We start from the raw sequence: 16,094 nt of genomic DNA, 5'->3' as shown, positions 1-16,094 counted from the left end.
CCCATAATCAAACCCTTGGCTACTCCCCCATTTTAATTCACTTCTTGCTCTTCCCTTACCATGTGTTCACTTTCACTCTTCATTCCACCTATGTGCAACAGCCTACAATTTCTTCAAAAAATCCACCTCCAGGCCTTCATACTCAAGAGGCTCATTTTACTGAGGATACCTTATCTCCTTGTCTACCTGGAACATACCTATTAATCCTTCAACACTCAATTACCCAACACTCGATTATCCTCAGCAGTTTCTAACCATCCCAATAGTTTGTCATTCGCTCATTTATGCCCTCACAATAATCAGCACTCTATCATAGCACATACAAAAGTTCATTACACTCATCTTAACACAGCTTTCTTTTCTTACTAGACCGTGAGAGAAATTGACGAGGATTCTATCTCATTCAACTTTATATTCCCACAATTTGTAAAGCATTTGACATACAATTATGTAAAATAGTTGCTGAATAGAATGTATCATAAGTAAAAAAATAAAAAATTCCTGCATATGTAATATCTTTATCCAAAGAAATAAATATCTAATAATATACTTTCAAGTACCAAAGCAACTGTGAATGGGTATTTTAGATACGGAGGAATGGGGAGTTGGTTTCTATATCCTTTAAGTTATTCTCATATTGTTAGTGTTTCTACTATGTCTGCCTAGGGTACACCTGCCTCACAGACTTCATAAATTTTCCTTTGCATTATATAGCAATAAGGTAGCAGAGAAGTCAACTCTGTACAGAATTTGGTCTGTATTTTTACCTTTTCTGTGCACTATTTAAAACCTCATTCAAACTAGCAAAGCTTACTATAATTTTCAGGCAATGTCTCTACAAGCCACAGCATTTTCCTTCAAAATGTGGGTGATGATCACTTTCCTATGAGACTTATTGTACAGTAGAAAAGCACTCATGCTTCTCCAAGAAATGGAAGGATATTAAATTATAAAGAGAAGTTCAGACTAAGTTAGGAAATCTGTCTAAACCAATATTTTGATACTTGCCACAAAAGATTTTAACATACCAGGTTTTCAAAAAACACTCTAAAATAGCAAAGAGACCCTTATGACATAACAGCAATGAAACATTTTTTGTAGCTTCCACATAGTTATATATTTGTCTCTAATTAGAAAATAAAGCATATGGTACAGAGAAACTAAAAGCAAGATTTATTTACATCTACAAACATATTTTTTCCATCATTCATTTCAGTATTTTGAATTTTCTAATGACTATATAGCCAGCAGTCACTATAGAAATATTACATCTCTTTAAGCTTGCACTGTAAAAGGGATGAGGATGATAAAAAAACTTAACTAAAACTGGCTATTTAGGGCAGAGGAACTTCAATAAATCTGAAGAATTTTCCAAATACATATCTGTATTCAAAATGACTGAAAACACACATTCATAAATATTCTATTTTGCATAAGAAGATGACTCTTTTGTAATCAGGGTAATACTCACTGATGATTTGGATTTATTTTCAATGTTTAATTAAATATTTCATTTCTGCCAGTATATCCATTATGAATTACCCTCCTTAATGATACACATTTATGCTTTTCAAGTTGATTTTCATATATTAAATTTAACTGGAAAAAATTGAACAAATATTCTGCACAGGAGAAATAGGCATTAAAGCAACAGGACTCCTTTATTGGTTTCTGGTAGAACAGGTGAAATTCCTCCCACTCCTTGTCAAACAAAATCTAGAAAACCCACATTTGTTAAAAATATTTGGGACACACAAAGCTTCTAGCTATTGTAATATTGTTTGGCTAAGAATTTCTTCTACATGGATAATTGCCTTTCAAAGGATCAAAATAATACAATGAGATATATAATACCTATTGATTACAAATGAATCATTTTTTGATGAGGGTAGTTCAAACTGTTGAAATTTCTCAATTACCACCTTTTTCAGCTTCATTGAGGTATTGACAAATATAACTTGTATATACTTAAGGCATCCAACTTGATGATTTAATATACATGTACATTGTAACATGACTACTACAATCAAGTTAATTAAGATATCCATAACCTCACATGGTTATTATAGTTTTTGTAGTGAGAACACTTAGGATCAACTCTTCTAGCAAACTGCAGGTATACAATACAATACTATTATTATGGTCACATGCTGTACATTAGATCTCCAGAACCTATTCATCCTGCATAACTGAACATGTGTACCATTTGAACATCTCCCCATTTCTCCCATCCCCCAGCCCCTGGCAAATACCTTTCTACTTTTCTGCTTTTATGAGTTCAAATGTTTTAGATTCCACAGATAAATGACATCATGTAGTAGTTTGTCTTTCTGTGTCTGGCTTATTTCACTTAGCACAACGTTCTCCAGGTTTGTCCATGTTGCAAATGGCAGGATTTTCTTTTCTTTTAAGGCTGAACTATATATATATTCACATTTTCTTTATCCACTCATCCACTGATGAACACTTTAGGTTGTTTCTATGTATTGAATATTGTGCATAATGCTGCAATGAACCCCATAGAAGTGCAGATATCTCTTCAAGATACTTGTTTCATTTCCTTTGGTTATATACCCAGATGTGAGATTGCTAGATCATATGGTAGCTCTATTTTTAACTTTCTGAGGAATTTACAAGCTGTTTTCCATGATGGCTGTACTAATTTATATTCCCACCAACAGTGTACCAGGGTTCCTTTTTCTCTATATCCTTGCCAACCGCTCTTTTGTCTTTTTTTTTTTTTTTTTTTTTGCGGTACGCGGGCCTCTCACCGCTGTGGCCTCCCCGGCTGCGGAGCACAGGCTCCGGATGCGCAGGCTCAGCGGCCATGGCTCACGGGCCCAGCCGCTCCGCGGCACGTGGGATCCTCCCGGACCGGGGCACGAACCCGAGTCCCCTGCATCGGCAGGCGGACTCTCAACCACTGCGCTACCAGGGAAGCCCTTGTCTTTTTGATAATAGCCATTCTAACAAGTTTGAGGTAATATCTCATTGTAGGTTTGATTTCGACTTCTCTGATGATTAGTGATGTTGAGCATCCCTTCATCCGTATACCTGTTGGCCATTTGTATGTGCTCTTTTGATAAGTATCTATTCAGGTCCTTAGCCCATTTTTTTAAAAACATCTTTATTAGAGTATAATTGCTTTACAATGGTGTGTCAGTTTCTGCTTTATAACAAAGTGAATCAGTTATACATATACATATGTTCCCTTATCTCTTCCCTCTTGCGTCTCCCTCCCTCCCACCCTCCCTATCCCAGCCCTCTAGGTGGTCACAAAGCACCGAGCTGATCTCCCTGTGCTATGCGCTTAGCCCATTTTTTCATGGGGTTTATTTTTGGGTTTTATTGTTTGCTTGTTTTTGCTGTTTAACTGATTGAGTTATTTATATATTTCAGGTATTAACCCCTTACCAGTTATATTGTTTGCAAATATTTTCTCCCATTCTGTAGGTTGCTTTTCCACTCTGTTGATTGGTTCCTTTGTTGTGCAGAAACATTTTAGTTTGATGTAATCTCATAGAAAAATAGACAAATCTCATTGTCTGTTTTTGCTTTTGTTCCTGGGCTTTTAGTGTCATATCCAAAAAAATCACTGCCCAGACTAATGTGAAGAAGCTTTTTCCCTATGTTTTAATCTGGTAGTTTTGCAGTTTCAAGAATTATGTTTATTCCTTTAATCTGCTTTGAATTGGTTTTTGTAGATGGTGTGAGAGAAGGGTCCAGTTCTCCCAAAATTTATTGAAGAGACTATCCTTTCCTCATTATGGGTAATTAGCATCCTTGCCAAAGATCGGCTGACTGTAAATGTGTGGATTTATTTCTGGGCTCTCTATTCTGTTACACTGATCTATATGTCTTTATTATGCCAGTACCATACTGTTTTGATATAGCTTTGTAATAAAGTTTGAAACCAGGAAGTATGATACCTTCAGCTTTGTTTTTCCTTCTCAAGATTCTTTTAGGGTTCCATATGAATTTTGGGATTGTTTTTACTACTTCTGTAATGAATGTCATTGGGGTTTTGATAGGGGTTGCATTGAATCTACAGATGGCTTTGGGTAGTATGGACATTTTATGAATTCTTCCAGTTCATGAACATAAGATGTCTTTCCATTTATCTGTGTCTTCTTTAATTTCCATCATCAATGTTTTATAATTTTCAGTGTATAAGTCTATGTCTTTTGTTAAGTTTATTCCTAAGTATTTTATTATTTTGTTGCTATTGTGAACAGAATTGTTTCCTTAATTTCCCTTTCAGATAGTTTGTTTGTGTATAGAAACATGAATGATTTTTGTATTTATGCTGATTTTGTATCCTTCAACTTTATCGAATTCATTTATTAGCTCTAACAGGTTTTGTTGGTTGAGTCTTTAGGGTTTTCTACATATATAATTATGTCATCTGCAAATAGGGATAATTGTACTTCTTTTCCAATTTGGATGCCTTTTATTTCTCTTTTCTTATCTCACTGCTCTGGCTAGGACTTCCAGTACTATGTTGAATAGAAGTGGTGAGAGTGGGCATTATTGCCTTGTACCAGATATTCAAGAGAAAGTTTTCATTTTTTCCTCACTGAATATGATATTAGCTGTGGGCTTTTCACATATGGCCTATGGCCTATTTTGTGTTATGGTAAATTCCTTCTATACATATTTTCTTGAGAGCTTTAATCATGAATGGATGTTGAACTTTGTCAAATGCTTTTTCTGCATCTATTGAAATTATTATACAATTATATTAAATACTTATTATACCTTGATATAATTATTATATATTATTACTAGGTTGTTTGAGATTTTTCTTGTTTCTTGATGTAGGCATTTATCTCTATGAACTTCCCTCTAAGAACTGCTTTTGCTGTATCCCATATATTTTGGTATGTTGTATTTCCATTTTCACTTGTCTCAAGGTATTTTTTTAAATTTATCTTTCCATTTCTTCTTTAACTCATTGGTTGTTCAGCAGCATGTTGTTTAATCTTCACTTATTTGTAAATTTTCCAGTTTTCTTCTTGTAATTGATTTCCCACCTCTGTGGTGGGAAAATATGCCTGATATGATTTCAATCTTCTTAAGTTTATTAAGAATTGTTTTGTGGCCTAAGATAGGATCACTTATGGATAATATTTCATATGCACTTTAGAAGAATGTGTATTCTGTTGCTTTTGGATGGAATGTTCTGTATATTTCTGTTAAGTTCATCTGAACTAATGTGTCATTTAAGGCTGATGTTTCCTTAATGATATTCTGTCTAGATGATTTATCCATTGATATAAATTATTGTATTGCTATTTCTCCCTTTAGTCTGTTAATATATGCTTTATATATTTAGGTGCTCCTATGTTGGGTGTATAAATATTTACAAATGTTAAATCCGCTTGTTGGATTGATCCCTTTATCATTACGTAATGCCCTTCTTTGTCTCTTATTATAGTCTTTGTTTTAAATTCTATTTTGTCTGATATAAGTATAGCTACCCCAGCTTTCTTTTAGTTTCCATTTGCATAGAATAGCTTTTTCCATCCTTTCATTTTCAGTCTGTGTGTTTCCTTATATCTGAAGTGAGTCTCTAGTAGGCAGCATACAGACGGATCTTGCTTTTTATCCATTAAGCCACTCTATGTCTTTTGACATAGTATAGTATGTCAAAGTATATTTATATGTAAAGCAGTTACTAATAGGTATTTACTTATTGTCATTTTGTTAATTGTTTTCTGGTTGTTTTATAGTTCCTCTCTATTCCTTTCTTCTTCTCTTGCTCTCTTCCTTCATAATTTGCTAACTTTGTTTAGTGGTATGTTTAAAATCCTTTCTCTTTAAGTTTTGTGTATCTACTATAGGTTTTTGCTTTGTGGTTACCATGAGGCTTACATATAACAACTTACATCTGTAACAGTCTACGTTAAGTTGGTAAGAACTTAAGGCTGATAACATTCTAAAGCTTGACATTTTTTGCTCTCCCCCACCCAACACTTTTTTTATGTTTTATAAGTTACATCTTACATCTTTTTATCTTGTGTATCCCTTAACTAATGACTGTAGTTACAGTCCTTTATCAGATGAGTCTTTTGCAAATATTTTCTCCCAGTATGTGTCTTGTCTTCTAATTCTCTTGATATTGTCTTTTGCAGAGCAGATTATTTTAATTTTAATGAAGTTTAGCTCATCAATTTTTTTGTCATGGATCATGCCTTTGGTATATTATCTAAAAGTACCATCATCACCATACCCAAGGCCATCTAGGTTTTCTTCTGTGTTATCTTCTAGTAATTTTATAGTTTTGTATTTTATATTTAGATCTGTGACCTATTTTGAGTTAATTCTTGTGAAGGTAATTTTGGTATTTTTAAGGTATGAGATGGTGTCCAGGATTGGTGCCCCAGTTTATAACATTATGCATATGGGAAATAAGGATTTGATTTACATAAACTTGTTTTTTAAGCATCCAGGAATCAATTAGTTCATAAGCTGGAGGTCATTTGCTCAAGTGGTTTCCAAATATCTGTCTTTAAATTGGTTTCACTAGAGTTACCTGAGATGGTTGGATGGATTTGGTTTGTTTTTTAAAAATTAACTCTCAGGAGCTAATAGTCAAGAGGGGAATTTATGGAACATGGACATAATTGATCATTAGATACTACTATCATGCAGTATGTAAAGTATTTAAGTTTAAGAGCCCAAAAAGGAATTCAGCAAATTTACAGGATTTAAAGGAAGTGAAACTCATACCTAATTTTGCCATTGTCTCCAAAATTGACCTAAAAAATACACCAGTGCTGATGTCTGAGCATGGTGTAGCCTTCCAGTGGATGGAAGCTTCAGAAAGGTTCTTTATCCTCTGGCAAGCATCATTTTATGCTAACACTACTATGATTAACCTTCCTTGAGATTTTAGATTCATTCTGAAAGTGCTACATCACATTTGTACTTTAAAATGACACATGATAGAAACCTTTTAAATATTCAAAAAGTATTTCTGGGGCTTCCCTGGTGGTGCAGTGGTTGAGAGTCCGCCTGGCGATGCAGGGGACGCGGGTTCGTGCCCCGGTCCGGGAAGATCCCACGTGCCGTGGAGCGGCTAGGCCCATGAGCCATGGCTGCTGAGCCTGCACGTCCAGAGCCTGTGCTCCACTACGGGAGAGGCCACAACAGTGAGAGGCCCGCATACCGCAAAAAAAAAAAAAAGTATTTCATTTCTATTTTTGTCAGAATTGCATAATAAATATTACTTAAGTCATAAGCATCGAAAGACTTATCTACAATATTACTATTCCTTAATGCTCAGAGGCCATATTGACAAAATCACCTGGAAAAAAAATGCAATTAGGAAAAGTAACAATTGGGAATGGAGATGGGGAGGGACTCAGAAGGGTACCAAGGATACAGATTATATTATCTTCATTAATAAACACTGAATATAATCTTATATCTTTCCTTACCCAACAGACCCAACTTCAACTTTTTCCTTGTGCTTACCTAACTTACAAGCATTGCTTTATTAACACCCAAAATAAGTACTTACAAAGAAATGGTGAATTCCCGTTTCCTTATGTCCTAAGGTCATGTCCAATGCAGCATTTTATGTACAGATTCCAAATTTTGCTTTACAAATTAGGAGAGGCAGAGTTTTCAGTTTGCAGGTTGAGCTTGCAGCAGGGGAGACAGAACAAACTTTGGACTTTGAAATAAATTTGACCTGCAAATCACCAAGGAAAAATTAAATTGAAAGTTAACAGTTAAACCTATCCATGACTAGCCTGAGCAAAAACTGTGAAGTTCTAAACATTGTGTTCAAGTCACACACCTCCTGCCCCGCAACGTGGTCAAGCTACAGCAAAGCATGCCCAGGCCCTATGATACCATTTCTTGTTTGTTTGACCTGGCACTCATTCACTTCAACACAGCTGATCACCTCTACTAGCACCAATTTTCCAAGACAATGTTTCTTCCTCTCACTGTTAGTACTACACACACTTTACCAATGGCTTTGGACATTGTGATTCATTCTGAAATAGTGACTTTGACCTTAATATTTTCATTTTGTCAGGAGGAGGAAAAGCAATCCTAAGACAGATTGGTAGTAAGGAAAATGGAAACAAAAAGTCACTTTTTGCAAAAAGTCATCTTTGGCAAGCCTCAATCACACTGAGTAGCCATCAGCTTCACTTCCACAGAGCAGGCAAATATAAGTAGAATATGGAATAAACTTCTCAAGCAATTTTATTAATGATCTTTCTATTAAGGAGTGCTGGGTCTGAATGATCCTTGTTGTTGATATACTCTGCCTTGTGTCATCAAGTAATTACACACCTCTTGCCTTCATTTTTCCCATGGCAACCTAGAAAGTTTGGTGAAAATTTGTTCATTTTTATTTGATAGACAACATGACTTAGTAATAAGAGGAAATAGCCTAGACAGAGAATCCAGAGGAATTCTAGATTCTCTTGTTCTCTGAGAGCCAAACTGTGGCAAATCACCAAATTTCTGAGACACAGATTCCTCTTCAAATGAAAAATTTAAATATCTCATATTATCATTTTAGGACCAAATGGAAAAACGAACATGAAAGGGCTTTGCAAAACAAAGTTCTACTCCTAAATCATCAGTCATGCTTTTCTGCCTCCAAAGGGAGTTAAATTTACATTTACTCATTTACTACCTCTCAACCATTCCTCCCCCTTGAGAACAACTTAAAACATTCTTTTCTAAAATTGATGACCTGAGTTAGGGGCAAGGTTAGAATAAAGCTACTATCCCCAAAAGGAACTGGATCTATAGCTTTGGCCTAGTGGACCACACAAGGAAGCAAGCGGTCTGACTTCAGCTACATTTACAGTTTCAAGAAGAAGCAGTTGAACTCTATGTACACAGAGTGGTTCCCTGATTGGTTGATGTCTGATCAACTGATTCCCACTTGAGGAATGCTATTACATCTTTAGCATCTAATGGGTGGATGAACTGAGTGTTGTCAGGGGTGAACAGCTATTTCACAGCTGGGAGCTTCCAGAATGCAAAGGTGCAAAACTGAGCATCAGCTATGGTGATTCTAATATGAAAAAACATTACTTCATAGAGAACTTTTCAAAGACTACACAGGGCACTTTGCAAATACAGAATTGAACATACCATTGGAAAATTCAAGAGGAAGAATTTTCTTTAATTGTAAGAACAGGATACTGTATAGAATTCCATCTCTGTAGGTGAAATTACATCTCCAGACACACAACTGGACCTATACTTTAATATTTTGTACAGGATAACAATAATGTCTATAGAGATTAATTACCCTGATCAAGCTGAACAAAGATGAAATGATGCTGTGCTTATTTTTAAATATTTCTGCCTGGTACCAGCTGAACTCAGTCAAATTATGAGCTTAATTTTCTGCTCCAATGGTGAAATGTGTTCTCAGAGATAACCTTTTACAGCACAATAAACGTTTAAATATGGAGTTTCAACTTACACTTCCAAAAGAAAGGCTCCATTATGTCTTGTATCAATACTTAGTGAAAGGATCAGTTCTCCAATGAAGAGGGACTCTGCTTGCCTACTGCTCCAGCACTAGCACTTCTTTTTCAACTTGCCTTATGAAGACTTGGATAAGGTCACTGATTTCCACTGAATTCTACGTGGTTTCATTTATGCAAATGGCTTCTCTTAGGCTATTTTAGAGGTCTAAAGAATATGGCCCACTCTGGACTCTCTCCGCAGCTAACGGATGCTCTCACAGTCAAGAACTTACTTTTGTCCTTCTGTGATCACACAGGCCAAGACACCACTCCGCAGTATAATGCTGAGTCCTTATTAGGTACTCAATCACTGAGTGCCCCATGTTCCTGAGGGTTATTTTTCAGGCTCTTGCCCTGAAGCCTCTCAGTTATGCCAGTTATCTAGGCATAAGCCTACGTCCAAGAAAAGCGGCTACCGCTCAGTGAAGAGAAGGAAAAGGACTAAGATATTGGAAGGCCGGCTTCAGCACAATACGTGTAGTTTTTTCCTCATCTTAAAATATTTACTCACATCTCCCTGGAAAGTCTTTTAAAATCACTTTTCTGAGGGAGATAAGCTTCATCCGTAACTAATTAGTGGCTGCTTTCTGGAAACAATTTAAAAGGTGCATTTGCAGAATTCTCTTCTTTTTATTAAAGCCACAACTCTTACATCTAGCACTCGCTTCAAACTGGTCTCACTCCCTTCCGCTGGGAGCCTCGCCCCTTCAGCCGGGAGCCCCGCTCACTTCTAAATCCGCTTAGAGCCCCGCCTCCTCCTTAGAGGTTCCAGCCAATCCTGTATTCTCCAATGTCTTGGTGTCGAGATATCGCGAGACTTCGACCGTGTCTTTCGAGAGTCTCTAACCATGTGGACTTGCGCAGAAGACACTCATGAAGCCACTGCCGGACAAAGGGGGCGGGGCGCTCCTACGTGCGCGTTCACCTTGACCCCTCGCTCCAGCGCGCGCCCAGCACCTAGGAGCTGTGGTTTCTGGGCCCCCCAAGGAACCGCAACACACGCCAGCCTAAATCGCGCGTGGCTACCTCAGGTGGATGTTCGCTGGGTGGCGAATGCGTGCCCGGGACCTGCGGGGGCATTAGAGGGCCCTGAGCCTTGGTGCAGAGAGGCTCTAGGGGCTTGGAGAACGAGTCTAGGTAGGCGCTTGGGTGATGGAGGGTCAGGGGTCAGAGGTCGGGGACGGAAGGCGTCTCTGCACAGAGACGGAGGTCCCAGGGAGGGAGGACTCTGTTGTTCTGGAGTCCGGGAAACTAAAAGGCTGAGAGGGAGACGCAGCGCGAGTCCCCCCGACCCTTCCCCATCCCAGACGTGTGGGCCCGTGCACCGCCGCGGCTCCCCCGGGACGAGGTGGGGTCATGGGAAAGGAGGCTGTGCTTCTCCCCGGGGGCTGGGGCCTGGGGCCTGCAGTGTCTTGTTCGAGCGCCCCGAGGGCTGTGATCGCGCTCCTCCGCCTCGCGGCAGCTTGTTTGCCCGGCCTGCTGGGAGCGGTCGGCGCTGACAGCCCTCCTCAGACTCCTCGAACCGCTTTTGAGTCTTTTGGAAGAAAACTGAGTGGGTATCACTGTTCGCCGCAGATATGCCCCTGGAGACTTGGAACTGGGCAGTTGCCTAGCTTCTTGGTGGGCGGGGTTGTAATGTAGTACAGGGGAGGCCGAGGCCAAGTTAGTCTGAAAGTTCTCAGTTGCCTCTGGAGTCATATTAATTACGTTCGCATTCTAAACCACCAGTGCACATTGTACACTTTGACTCCTTGGTAGTTACTAGTTTCCAGAACCAAGATGTGTTTTCTGATGACTGACGGTCACTGTCAGATAAGCAGTATTATTAAATAATGACCATTAAGCTTGTGTCTTTTTTCTAAGTGACTTGTCATTAGCCATGAGGTAAAAATCCTAGATGTTTGGTGTTTTCCTACTTGTGTTTAAATTAACTTGTGGCTTTAACGGAACAAAAAAATAATAATTTTAAAGTCATTAAAGCCATTTTTTACTATTCGGTTGGTGATAGCAAGAATGATGAAACTCCCATGAATTGAAATAATCCATAATATCTGTACTGTCACCGAAAAGACTAGTTGACTTATGATCAGTAATCATGCTGGAAGCAGTGTGGTAGTGAACAGTTGTGGGATAAGTGTACCTGTACTGCTAAAGCTGGCACTTCCTGGAGTTTACAAGGTCCACTTGGCCAATAAGCTGGCAGTTGAGAATAAAATAGTTTAGTTTTGAAGGATGCTATATATATGTATATATATACTCTTCTTGTCCAGCCTGAAGAACTGTACTTACAGGATTATTAAAACAAATCTTTTATTAAGAGTTCAGGCTAGAAAGATTTGGGGGAAACAATCTGCTGGTGAAAAATCTTATGAGGGCATTTTCTAAGTATCTGTGACTAACCTATGTTCTAGAGTTCAGTAGATGAAAATACTCTCAGCCTACTGGGATTATCACTACAGAAGAAGATTGTGGTAATGCTAGGTCACTGAGAACTTTTCAGTTATCAGTAGTGGTTGGGCTTCACTTGCATAAGGCTTACCTTGGACAGCAATATCTCAAATGTATATACTCTTTGTTCCCCTAATAGCCTAAACCCAGGCCTACCATGGATTCGTGGTAATTCAGGATTGGTATGTGTCTTTTAATGAAGAGCTAATAATTTGGAGAGGAAAGAACCAGAATAAGTTTAATTGATATCCATTTGTTGTATTGTCTTAGTAACTTAACATTTTATGTTTACTCTTCTAGCAATCTATCTTTGTTTTCTGTTAAAGATACAGGTCAGTCAGTTTTCTCTGTCTCATTCTGGGCCAGAAGTAGTAAAGAGTAGTTTCACACTACCTATAGTCTTTTAGAATATGGTTAAGAGAGATTTTTCCAGAAAGAAATATGAGTAAAGTACTGTACTAGGTCCTTAAAAAGAGAGAGGGTATTGAGAAAATTAGAGATCTTTGGTTCACGCTACTTTGTATGTCATTTCCATCCTGACACTGACCTGGCATTGGGAGTACAATGCTGAATAGGATACTGTTCCTGCCCAGCTTTCAAGTAGTTCAAAGTCAAACAGTTAAGAGCACTGTAGCAGTTGGGATCAAGGAGGAGAGGCCTTTAACTCAGCATACCTGGTCATGGAAGGTTTTGTGGGGAGATTAGGACAGCGATAGGCAGAAAAGCATCAAAGGGCATTTCAAGCAAAAGGCTTTTTACATCTAAATGAGGGACAATAAAAATGTGGTCCATATAGAAAACTGCATATAATCATGTTATACCCAAACATTGATATTTAAGGGGGAGGAAGAAGAAGCAGAATCATCAAAGATGAGATTCATCTGGTATGAGGAAAACAAGGAGAAGGATTTAGAATTGGAATATGATTAGAGATACATGGAATTTTACCAGTACTTGACTTATTAGCTACCAGCTAACATTATGGTTATAAGTAGCTTTGATCAAACATTATCTTCTTTGGTTAAAGAGTTATCCCTAGATAGAGATCTGCTAGAAAAAGAGTCAACCAAAACAGGATGGTGGGGTGGAGGGAAGGCAGATCATGAATGTTTGCTCAGTAGAGAACTGAACAAAATGAGAGCCTTGCTAGAAATCCTGGTCTTTATTTTTCTTCAACTTATCATTGTAATTGACAAATACTTCTGTAATATTAGAAGAATCAGATTGGAAGCAAACATCTGAAAGAATGTGCAGATTATAGTGGTATATATCACTTAAAAGATACTGGATGAGCCTAACCAGAGAAAAGAACAGAGAGATGAAGGAATGTGTTCTGATTCAATAATATCTCTATTACAAGACTGTTGTAAGAGAAAGGGCACATATTAACCTCTCTTCGCAATTGATTGGCTCAAAATGGTCATGGATTACTAGAGATGCAGCACCAGTTGAGCAGACATTTCCCATCTATACTATACTTTGGAAAGAAAAGTGGATTTTAGTAGGCAGCTGGCTAACAATAACGAGGTTTCTCAAACTTGGCTGCGTGCTGGAATCACCTAGGGAGCCTAAAAAATAATGGAGGTAGTGCCTGGGCCCTGCCCCAGAGATTATAATTTAATTGGCTGGGGTAGTACCAGGCATCAGGATTTTTTAAATTTCCTCCAGGTGATTCTAATGTAAGTCAAATTTGAAACACACTGATCTATAGTCTCCCATCCTGCCACTTTAAAGTTTGGTTATTGTAAAATATAGTTTATAGTGTTCTCGGGGTGATGATAATAGCAACTACCACTTACTGAATATGTGCTAAATTTCTGTTGCTGTGCTCTTGTACATACACAAAGAGGCTAGATAATTTGTACGTGCCAAGGCTAGAATTAGAATCTATTGAAAGGACTTCAAAGCCCACATTCTCTCCTGCTAGTGGCATCCTTATTGGACTGCACAAACAACTTCCTTGAGACTACGGAGGAAACCGCTCTTCTTTTAAGTCACAAGGCCAATGTGTTCCTAAGTAAGAGAAAGGTTCTGTCAACAAGGAAATGAGGTAGATCTTAGGTAGATAAGTAATATTATATGTTTCTTTTATGGTTATTGTTCTATTCAGATCTTCTATTTATTGGACCAGTTTTATTCATTACATTTTGTTAGTAAATTACACATTTTATCTAGATTTTTCAAGTTTATTAGACTAAAGCTATGCTTAATATTCTCTTACAGTTTTTAAATCACTTCTGCACCTACTTTTTATCTTTGCTTTTTAAATTAGTTTTTTTTTAATTTATTTATTTATTTTTGGCTGCGTTGGGTCTTCCTTGCAGCGTGTGGGCTTTCTCTAGTTGCAGCGAGCGGGGCCTACTCTTCATTGCGGTGCGCGGGCTTCTCATTACGGTGGCTACTCTTGCTGCGGAGCACGGGCTCTAGGCGCGCGAGCTCTAAGCGCGTAGTAGAGCCACAACTTCAGTAGTTGTGGCTCGCGGGCTCTAGAGTGCAGGCTCAGTAGTTGTGGCTCACGGGCTTAGTTGCTCTGAGGCATGTGGGATCTTCCCCGGCCAGGAATCGAACTCGTGTCCCCTGCATTGGCAGGCGGATTCTAAACCACTGCACCACCAGGGAAGTCCTGCTTTTTAAATTAGTTTTATTAAGGTAAATTACATGCAATAAAATTCAACAATTTTACACGTACAATTTGATGAATTTTGACAAATGTATACCATCGCGTGATCACCAATAGAACATTTCTGTTATCCCAAAGGTTTCCCTTCTGCTTCTTTGCTGCTAGTCACCTCTTACCACTTCCTGGCCCCTGATAACCACTAATCTGCTTTCTATCACTAGATTTTTACTTTTTCTAGAATTTCATATAAATGGAATCATACACTGTGTAGTCTTTCACTTCTGGCTTCCTTCACTTAGTATAATGTGTTAAAAATTCATCCATGTTGTTATATGTATCAGTAGTTTATCATGAGTAAGTATTGCATTTGTTTATCCATTCTTCAGGTGATGGACATTTGGGTTGTTTCCAGTTGTAGGCTTTTATTAATAAAACTGCTATTAGCAAATTCAAGTTTAAGTCTTTTATGATTCTGTGTTTTTATTTCTCTTAGGTAAACGCCTATGAGTGGGATTAATAGGCTGTGTAGAAAATATATATTCAGTTTTGTAAGAAATTGACAGACTTTTCCTGTTGGAATGCTGGAGAGTTCAGTTCTAGTTCTTCTACATCCTCAGTCTTTTAAATTTTAATCACTCTACTGGATATGTAGTTTCTCATTGTGGTTTATGGGTTGAATTTGAAATGCCTTAATAACTGATGATGGTGAAGATATTTTCATGTGCTTACAGTATTTGCAACGTATAGATCCTCTTTGGTGAAACGACTGTTCAAAATTTATGTCCATTTTTTAATAAGGTTGTTTTTCTTACTATTGATTTGCAAGTTGTTTATATATTCCACATAGAAATCTTTCATCAGGTATTTGTTTTACTAATATTGTTTCCCATCCTCAGCTTTCCCTGTCATTTTCATAACAATATCTTTTGAAGAGCCAAAGTATTTAATTTCATTAAAGCCTAATTTATCATTTTCTTATAGTCTCTGCTTCTTGTGTCCTATTTAAATTTTTTTTTTTTTTGGCCTAATCCACTGTCACTTAGATTTTGTCTTCAGTTTTCTTCCGGAAGCCTTACAGTTTTAGCTTTTATATATCAGTTTATGATCCATTTCAAGTTAGTTTTTATGTGTGTGGGGAGGTAAAAATCAAGGTTCTTTTTTTTTTTTGCATAGCGATATCTATTAAAGGGGATATTCTTTCCCCATTAATTGCCTTTGAATTTCTTTCAAAAATCAATTAACCATGCTATGTGGGTCTATTACAGGACACTTTATTTTGTTCCATTGGTCTATATGTCTATCTTTATATCATTACCACACTGTTTTGATTACTGTCAGTGTAAGTCCTGGAGTCATTGTTAAATCTTTAAACTTTACTCTTCTTTTTCAAAATTATTTTGACTCTTCTAGTTCTTGGGAATCAGCTTGTCAGTTTCTACAAAAAAAAAAAAAAAAAAAAGGCCTGTTGGGATTTCGAATGGGATTACTTTGACTGTAAATCAATATTGAGGAAT

At 37.5% G+C, this 16,094-nt stretch overlaps 1 protein-coding gene and 1 long non-coding RNA gene across 4 annotated transcripts in view; one reads left to right on the top strand and one right to left on the bottom strand.

The window, feature by feature from the left end:
- The window catches only part of LOC149747903 (uncharacterized), a 41,130-nt gene extending 30,885 nt beyond the window's left edge, over window positions 1-10,245 (bottom strand). The window contains exons 1-2 of the long non-coding RNA XR_016395245.1: window positions 9,467-10,245; window positions 7,526-7,699 (exon numbers count right to left, since the gene is read on the bottom strand). This is a non-coding gene — a long non-coding RNA (uncharacterized LOC149747903). The remainder of the gene's footprint in view (window positions 1-7,525; window positions 7,700-9,466) is intronic.
- Window positions 10,246-10,416: 171 nt separating this feature from the next.
- The window catches only part of SHPRH (SNF2 histone linker PHD RING helicase), an 85,185-nt gene continuing 79,507 nt past the window's right edge, over window positions 10,417-16,094 (top strand). For 2 of the 3 annotated variants that reach the window (XR_002642661.2, XM_022558604.3), the window contains exon 1: window positions 10,417-10,649. The gene's annotated coding sequence lies outside the window, so the exon portion shown is untranslated. Of the gene's footprint in view, window positions 10,650-10,724; window positions 10,861-16,094 lie in introns of those variants that run through there. The other variant, XM_022558612.3, reaches the window with a different exon arrangement.

This window comes from Delphinapterus leucas, chromosome 12 (genome assembly GCF_059928025.1).
Source record: "Delphinapterus leucas isolate spDelLeu-1000000601 "Yukka" chromosome 12, BTC_Dleu_Yukka2, whole genome shotgun sequence".
In the NCBI taxonomy this organism is placed as follows: domain Eukaryota; kingdom Metazoa; phylum Chordata; class Mammalia; order Artiodactyla; family Monodontidae; genus Delphinapterus; species Delphinapterus leucas.
Note: the sequence above shows the minus strand (reverse complement) of the source record. Positions and strands in the feature narration are given on the sequence as shown.